Source organism: Dama dama, chromosome 11 (genome assembly GCF_033118175.1).
Source record: "Dama dama isolate Ldn47 chromosome 11, ASM3311817v1, whole genome shotgun sequence".
NCBI classification, from domain to species: Eukaryota; Metazoa; Chordata; class Mammalia; order Artiodactyla; family Cervidae; genus Dama; species Dama dama.
The window spans coordinates 102852918-102862459 of NC_083691.1; the positions used below are offsets into that span (position 1 = coordinate 102852918).

The following is a 9542-nucleotide window of genomic DNA, read 5'->3' on the forward strand; positions in this document are numbered from 1 at the left end:
AAATTAAAACTGAATAAAAGTTCCAATGTACATTTAGTGCTGATTTCTTCTGATATTTTCATTAGATTCTGAGCTTATGATATATTGTTTCTGCCTTAAATTGTGTATGGATATCTATTCTTTTATCATTCCTTTCTATACTCTACTTCCCAACAATCAGTTCCATCAATTTTAATCTCTGAAAATGAATAAACTTGTTCTTACCCTGATATTGCAGCTTATTGATCTACCTACTCTATTTATGACAGTTACTTTCTATATAATCTGTATTTGAATGGTAGCTGTCTTCTGTTTGTTCTCTTTGTCCTCCCTAATCCTAGGTTTTCCAAAAACCAATGTATTTGCTTTCATAAAAATTTAAAAATTCTTTAATACTGCAGTCTGATCATCCATTTTTCATCTCTGGTGATTAATGGATATTTAAGTTTCACACCACTTGTAAAACCTAAGCTTATATAACTATTCTAAGATTTATTGAGATTTTTGCTTTTATTTTCTTTCCTATAGGAGACAGATGAAAAAGAAAAGTTGCTACAATTGATGTCAAAGAACATTCTGCCTATGTTTTTCATCTAGAATTTTTATAGTATTTAATCTTACATTTAGGTCTTTAATTCATTTTGGTATTACTTTTGTATATGATGTTAGAGAATGTCCTAACTTTTTTCTTTTCCATGTAGCTATCCAGTTTTCCCTGAACTATTTAATTAAGTGACTGTCCTTAAAAAAAAAATTTTATATTGGGGCATACTTGATTAACAATGTTATGTTAGTTTCAGGTATGACGTCTTTTCTCCATTGGTGTTCTTGCCTCCTTTATCAAAGATTAATTGACCATGTGTGTGAGTTTATTTCTGGGTTCTCTGTTGGGTTTGATTCTGCTTTTTTATGGTTTCTTTTGCTTATGAAAATTTGTAAGTTTGGTTAGATCCCACTTGCTTATTTTTGCTTTTATTTTATTTATTTATTTATTTTTACATTGGGAGTCTGACCTAAGAAAACATTGGCACACTTTATGTCAGAGAATGTTATGCTTACATTCTCTTCTAGAAGTTTTATGGTGACATGTCTTATATTTCAGTCTTTAGCCATTTTGAGTTTATTTTTGTATATAGTGTGAAATTATGTTCTAATTTCATTGATTTTTTGGCTGCACTGAGTCTTAGTTGTGTCATCTGAGATCTAGATCCCTGACCAGGGATTGAACCCAGGGCCCCAGAATTTCACTGATTTACACATGGCTTTCCAAATTTCTCAATACTGATTGCTAAAGAGACTGTCTATTCTCTAATGTATATTATTGCCTCTTATGTTAATGTATAATTTAAGATTAATAGACTATAAGTGTGTAGGTTTATTTGTGAGATCTCTCTTCTATTCAGTGTATAAATTTGTGTATATATTATATATATGTGGGTTTCCCTTGTGGCTCAGTTGTAAAGAATCTGCCTGCAATGTGGGAGACCTGGGTTAGATCACTGGGTTGAGAAGATCCCGTGGAGAAGGAACAGCTACCCACTCCAGAATTATGGCCTGGAGAATTCCATGGACTGTATAGTTCATGGGGTAACAGAGTCGGACACGACTGAGTCACTTTCACTTACGTATATGTATGTGTGCATACATTCTTTTTCTCATAGCCTGTGGATTTCCTTTTCATTTAAAAGAGACAAAATATGACTAGCAGAAGATTTAAGTTATTAACAAATTTTAATTTTTCAGTTTTTCTTATGGCTTGGGCTATGGTGTCATGTCGAAATTTTTGATCTAATTCAAGCTCAAATGTATTTCTTTTAGACTTTAATATCTAGACCTCTGACTCATTTTGTATTAGTTTCAATGTACAGTGTGAGGCAGTGGTTGAGGTTCATTTTTGTTGTTGTTGTTGTTATATATGTGTATCAAATAGAACCAGAATTTGTTGAAAAATTTGTTTTTCCTGCATTGAATGGCCTTGATATCTTTTTAAGATCTTACATTTACTTTTATTTATGAACATTCTATTATGTTTCAGTACTATACAGCATGGTTTATGGGAGTCTTATAGTAAGTCTTGAGTAAGGGTAGAATCAATCCTCTGTGTTTTGCTTTGCTTTTTTCCTCAGAGTGATTTTCTACAGCAGGTTCATGTAAAATTGTACATTTCCATATATTAATACATTGTACATTTCCATATATTAATACATTTTAAAATATGGTTGTCAGTTTCTTAAATATCCTGTGATATATTTACTGGAATTACATTGAAATAGAAAAATTGATAAGGTGAATATATTCAGTCTCTTAATCTATCAACAGAGTATATTTCTACCTTTACTTATTAGTTTTTCAACATTATTTTCTGTTTTTCATATACAAATATTAAAAATATTTGAAAAATATATCCATTGAATTTTGTGTTTAATAGTGTTTTACATAATGCATTGTTTGTAATTTCAGTGTTAATTGTTTTTATAGAAACTCATTTGATATTTGTGTTAACATTGTATCCTGTAAACATGTTAATTTAATAGTTTAAGTATATTTCTCTTTTTGTACAGTCCTTAATATTTTATACCTATATGTTGATATTATCTGGCATAAATATATGTGTAAAATTTTGCCTGTTTATTTTCTCATCTGTAACTCTTTTATTTTATTTATTTTTTGTTGTTGTTGTTGCAATGGCTGGTACAATTGCAACAGTACAATCCAGAACAGAATTTGCATGGGAAAGTCTTGTATTGTTTCCAACTCAGAGGAAAAGCACCATTAAGTATGGCTATAGGTTTATGCTAGATGCTCTTTTATCAGGTTGAGTAAGTTAATTTTCATTCCTTATTTGGTAACTTTTTTTATTCATAAATCTAAATAGTAATGCATGCATTTGTATGCATTTATTGAAATGGTAATTTTCTCTTTTATTCTGTTAAGTTAGTGAATATAATAGATCGTGTTTCTAATTTTAAACAGTATTGTATTCTGGGTGTAACCTACGTACATCATCAGTTCAGTTCAGTTGCCCAGTTGTATCTGACCCTTTGTGACCCCATGGACCACATAGACCCTATGGAACCCATGCAAGCCAGGCTTCCCAGCCCATTGCCAATCCCAGTTTGCTCAAACTCACGTCCATCAGGTCGGTGATGCCATGCAAACATCACATCTGCTGTTGTCCCCTTCTCCTACTGCTTTCAATCTTTCCAAGTATCAGGGTCTTTTCAAATGAGTCAGTTCTTGGCATCAGGTGGCCAAAGTACTGGAGTTTCACCTTCAACATCAGTCCTTCCAATGAATATTCGGGACTGATTTACATTAGTATGGACTGGTTGGATCTCTTGCAGTCCAAGGGGCTCTCAAGAATCTTCTCCAACACCACAGTTAAAAGGCATCAATTCTTCAGCACTCAGCATTCTTTATAGTGCAACTCTCCCATCCATGCATGACTACTGGAAAAATGATAGCTTTGACTAGATGGACTTTTGTTGGGAAATGATGTCTCTACTTTTTAATATGTTGTCTAGGTTGGTCATAGCTTCTCTTTCAAGGAGCAAGCGTCTTTTAATTTCATGGTTACAGCCACCATCTGCAGTTATTTTGGAGCCCCCCACAATAAAGTCAGCCACTATTTCCACAGTTTCCTCATCTATTTGCCAGGAAGTGATGGGACAAAATGCCATGATCTCAGTTTTCTGAAAGTTGAGCTTTAAGCCAACTTTTTCACTCTCCTCTTTCACTTTCATTAAGAGGCTCTTTAGTTCTTCTTCACTTTCTGCCATAAGGGTGGTGTCATCTCCATATCTGAGGTTATTGGTATTTCTCCTGCCAATCTTGATTCCAGCTTGTCTTCCTCCAGCCCAGCATTTCTCATGATGTACTCTGCATATAAGTTAAATAAGCAGGGTGACAATATACAGCCTTGATGCTCTCCTTTTCCTACTTGGAACCAGTCTGTTGTTCCATGTCTGGTTCAAACTGTTGCTTCCTTACCTGCATACAGGTTTCTCAAGTGGCAGCTCAGGTGGTCTGGCATTCCATCTCTTTCAGAATTTTCCACAGTTTATTGTGATCCAGACAGTCAAAGGCTTTGGCACAGTCAATAAAGCAGAAATAGATGTTTTTCTGGAACTCTCTTGTTTTTTTGATGATCCAGTGGATGTTGGCAATTTGATCTCTGGTTCCTCTGCCTTTTCTGAAACCAGCTTGAACATCTGGATGTTTGCAGTTCACGTATTTGCTGAAGCCTAGCTTGGGGAATTTTGAGCATTGCTTTGCTAGCGTGTGAGATGAGTGCAATTGTGTGGTAGTTTGCGCAGTCTTTGGCATTGCTTTTTTTTTTGGGACTGGAATGAATACTGACTTTTTCCAGTCCTGTGGCCACTGCTGAGTTTTCCAAATTTGCTGGCATATTGAGTGCAGTGCTTTCACAGCATCATTTTTTGGGATTTGAAATAGCTCAACTGGAATTTCATCACCTCCACTAGCTTGTTCGTAGTGATGCCTCCTAAGGCCCACTTGACTTCGCATTCCAGGATATCTGGCTCTAGGTGAGTGATCACATGATCATGATTATCTGGGTCATAATAACTTTGTACAGTTCTCCTGCATATTCTTGCCACCTCTTCTTAATATATTCTGCTTCGGTTATGTCCATACCATTTCTCTCATTTATTGAGCCCATCTTTGCATGAAATATTCCCTTGTTACCTCTAATTTTCTTGAAGAGATCTCTAGTCTTTCCCATTCCATTATTTTCCTCTATTTGTTTGCACTGATCACTGAAGAAGGCTTTCTTTTCTCTCCTTGCTAGTCTTTGGAACTCTGCATTCAAATGGGTATCTTTCCTTTTCTCCTGTGCTTTTCGCTTCTTTCTTTTCGCAGTTACTTGTAAGGCCTCTTCAGACAGCCATTTTGCTTTTTTGCATTTCTTTTTCTTGGGGATTGTCTTGCTCCCTGTCTCCTGCACAATGTCACAAACCTCTGTCCATTGTTCATCACGCATTCTGTCTATCAGATCTAGTCCCTTAAATCTATTTCTCTCTTCCACTGTATAATCATAAGGGATTTGCTTTAGGTCATACCTGAATGGTCTAGTGGTTATCCCTATTTTCTTCAATTTAAGTCTGAATTTGGCAATAGGGAATTCTTGATCTGAGCCACAGTCAGCTCCCAGTCTTCTTTTTCTGACTGTATAAGGCTTCTCCATCTTTGGCTGCAAAGAATGTAATCAATCTGACTTTGGTGTTTACCATCTGGTGATGTTCATGTGTAGAGTCTTCTCTTGTGCTGTTGGAAGAGGGTGTTTGCTATGACCAGTGCATGCTCTTGGCAAAACTCTATTAGCCTTTGTCCTGCTTCATTCTGTACTCTGAGGCCAAATTTTCCTGTTTCTCCAGGTGTTTCTTGACTTCCTACTTTTGACTTTCTAGTCCCCTATAATGAAAAGGACATCTTTTTTGGGTGTTAGTTCTAGAAGGTCTTGTAGGTCTTCATAGAACTGTTCAACTTCAGCTTCTTCAGCATTACTGGTCGGGGCATAGACTTGGATTACCATGATATTGAATGGTTTGCCTTAGAAATGAACAGAGATCATTCTGTTATTTTTGAGATTGCATTCCAAGTACTTCATTTTGGACCCTTTTGTTGACTATGATAGCTACTCCATTTCTTCTAAGGGATTCCTGCCCATGAGCAGACAAATGAAGACAATATTTTCAGCTTCAAAGCTGTAGCTTGACATGCCCCATGCATCTGCATTATAATTTTCTTCCCCCTTTGGGGATTTCTCAATGGATTTAAGTACTGTGAAAGCTTCATTTCTCTTTTTCATTATTCACAATTGGATCCCAGCAACTATTAATGTGCTGGATACATTTCTTGAATATAAATATATTTGCTTTTTAATGAATGAGGAATAAATAAGACTATTTGAATATATTTACACTGAATTTTCTTTCTTTCTTTTTAGACAGAGCTACTTTTAAAAACACTCTTCCTAAGAAAATGTTACCAGAAAGCAAACTTTTTAACAGGATAATATAACAAAAACCAACAGTATCTTTATGATGATGTAATCTTTCCAAGAGCAGATGGAATATCAAGGTAGAGGTTTTGTTCTTATAATGGTACCTTAATTTTCTTTTCTTTTTTTTTAATTCCTAGCTTATATGCTACATCACTTCAGTTATGTCCTAGTTTAAGCAGGAATAAAACAAATTGTGGTTTCCAAGAACAGAAACAGAATCCTCTGATTCTGAAAAAGGTTAAGTAGGAAAAGTTTCCAAGTCTGCATTGCTACTTTTTTTGTGTGTTTTAATGGATTTTTGTTTTCATCTATACATATATTTATGCATTCAGTATTTATCATGAACCATCATTGTGCTACTACAGAATGATTGTTATCAAGCAGGTAATTAGTTTATGGAGTATGACCATTTTTTGAGTAAATTGAACTTTCTGACATTAAAATATTCTTTTATTTGAATCATCACTCTTTCTGATGACTTATGAACCTAAGTTGGTGACACGAACAATACACAATGATTCTGATGCTAAAAGTAAATTTTGAATTGGTGTAATATCCTACCCCTTATAGGTTAAATGGCATATTGCCTTTATTGCCTAAAAACTAAATATCCCAGGGTTACAGTCAACATATCACAATCACCATCATCTCTAGTATGTTTAAAAGAGCAGAGTCATTAATAAAATTATTATAATTATTTGCATATGATGATATATAACTGATATATGTATTTAAAATAGTATATATACTAATACATATAACATTATATAAATATCATTAATATATATGTGAATGTATATATATGCGTGTATATATATATGTGTGTGTGTGTGTGTGTGTGTGTGTGTGTATATCCTGGAGGAGGTAATGGAACCCACTGCAGTATTCTTGCCTGGAGAACCCATGGACAGAGGAATCTGATGGGCTATACAGTCCATGGGGCCCCAGAGATTTGGACATGACTGACCACAGCACTGCGCACATATATGTATGTATATATGGATGCATATGAACAGAAAGGTAGATTTTCCAGCAGAGTCTCTGTATCAATAAGTGGTAGCTGATATAATTATGTAATTTTCTGTCATCATTGCCCAGTCATATTATCACAACAGTCAAGAACATGGTCTGAGATTTCAGTTAGATTCTGGTTACTTGTTCTTCAATATTTCTATTTTAAAACATACTTCTGTCTGTTTGTTTTCTCACCTAGAAAATGGGGATAATAGCAGTGCCTACCTCTTTGTACTGCTATAAGGATTGCTGCTATCACTATTTTTTTTTTTTTTTTTGGTTTATTAATTAACTAGTTTGGCTGCACGGGGTCTTCACTGCCTCGCGTCAGCTTTCTCTGATTAGAGAGAGTAGGGGCTACTCTCCACTGTGGTGCTCAGGCTTCTCACTGAGGTGGCCTCTCTTGTTTCAGAGCGCGAGCTCCAGGTGCTTGGGCTTCAGTAGTTGCAGCCTGTGGGCTTCAGAGCACAGGCTCAGCAGAGGTGACATATGGACTTATTTGTCCATTGGCCTGGGGGATCTTTCTGAACCCATGTCCCCTGTATTGGCAATTGGATTCTTAGCCACAGGACCACCAGAGATGCTCCTCACTGTATTTTTAAATTTCTTTAATTAATTTTATTGGGATTAAAGCTTGTGAATACATATACAATGGATGAAGCTAGTAAAACTCAGCTCCAATTTGGTAGAACTTTTCAAATATTCAAAGAATAGTCCTAGGCTAGGTTTTTGTCTCTTTTGTTGCATCCATCTCTTCTTTTCCCCTTTCAGAATCTATGATCATAAGGGTTATTATTTTTTTTTTCTATATCTCATAGGTATTCTTGCTGGAGGTCACCAACAATGATATTTTTGCATCAGTTGACTGAACTTGGGGCTTCACGGACATCTTATTGATCACCTGAAATCACTTTTTGGCTACACAATTTCCTAGTGGCATTTTTCATCTGGTCATTTCTCAAGGTAAAGTTTAAGGGATTTAACATGGGAGTTATCATACTGTAGAATACAGCAACTGATTTATCCGCAGGCAAAGTAACCGCTGGTCTCAGGTACACAAATTAGCAGGGCCCAAAGAACAGGATGACTGCTGTGATGTGGGAGACACAGGCAGAGAGGACCTTGCATCTGGCCTCCCAGCTATGGGTCCTCTGGGTACACAGAATGACCACATAGGAGCCAATCAAGAGAAGCAAATTTAACAGACAGAGGAAACCACTGTTGGCAGGAACAGAAAGTCCTAGAAGGTGAGTGTCAGTACAGGCCAGATCGAGCAAAAACATTAAGTCACACATAAAGTGATCTATGATGCTAGGGCCACAGAAACGTAATCTGATGATGAAGAGGAGCTGTATGGTTGAATGAATAAAGCCTCCCCCCCATGCCACTCCCACTAGCAGCCCACAAAGTCACCGATCCATGATGGTTGTATAGTGCAAGGGTTTGCAGATGGCCACGTAGTGGTCATAGGCCATCACAGTGAGCAGGATGACATCAACACCTGCAAACAGATGTTCCCCAAAGATCCGCATCATGCATTCGTTGAAAGGGCTGGTTTTCTCTTCATAGAGGGAATCTATGATCAGTTTAGGGGTAGTGGCACAGGAATAGCAGGCATCAACAAAAGAGAGATGGGCCAGGAAATAGTACATGGGGGACCTTAACAGTGGACTGGCTTTGATGATGACCATAGTGAGCACATTTCCTACCACAGACACGATGTAGATGACCAAAAACACAACAAACATGATTTTCTGCATCTTTGGATTCTGTGAGAGTCCCAGTAGAACAAACTCAGTCACATTGTTTCAGTTATCCATGTATCTCAGGTTATGATTAATTATGTTACCTGAAAAAGAGTCACAATTTATTAGTTCAACCTTGAATTAATTAATCTTGCCAATGTAATAATGAATGCCTAAATTCTATGGGTTTTGATTCTTATGATTTGTATGAGATAGAAAAAAAGACGGTAATCATTCAAGAAAAGACAGTGATTATTCAAATTCTCTGCTCAGGAAGGTGATTTTTTAAAGTACAGACATGAAAAATATGCAGATAGAAGCGAGAGATGATCTGTGCATGTGAGATGACTCACAGCTTAAGGTGAAGTGGTAAATCTCACACACAGTGGCAGCTAAACCTGAAGAGAGGTAGAAAATGCATGCAGAGGATACGCATTCAAAGCTAGGCAATTTCTCTTTTATTTTTAGGAAATGGCCAACCAGTAAATATAATTTAGAATATGAGTGTAAAGATAAAGAGAGGTTTGAAAAAGTGAGAATATTGGCTTTAACTCTAAACTCTAGTAAAGATCTTTGTGTGATCTTGATGAAGCTGGTTGAGGTTCTGTATGGAGATAGAAGCCAGAGAAAAGAAACCATGATACCAGATTTTTATAATTGTTGACCTAAACTTTAATATATATTGAATAGAAAGTAATGGCAGAATACCAGAGCTACCACAATATATTTGATAATGCATATCACCTAAATCCAATGACTTTATAATAACTAATGCATAT

General features: G+C 36.0%; 1 pseudogene; it reads right to left on the reverse strand.

Moving 5' to 3' along the window:
* Positions 1–7908: 7908 nt before the first annotated feature.
* Positions 7909–8838, reverse strand: LOC133065373 (olfactory receptor 4C13-like; annotated as a pseudogene).
* Positions 8839–9542: the final 704 nt, after the last annotated feature.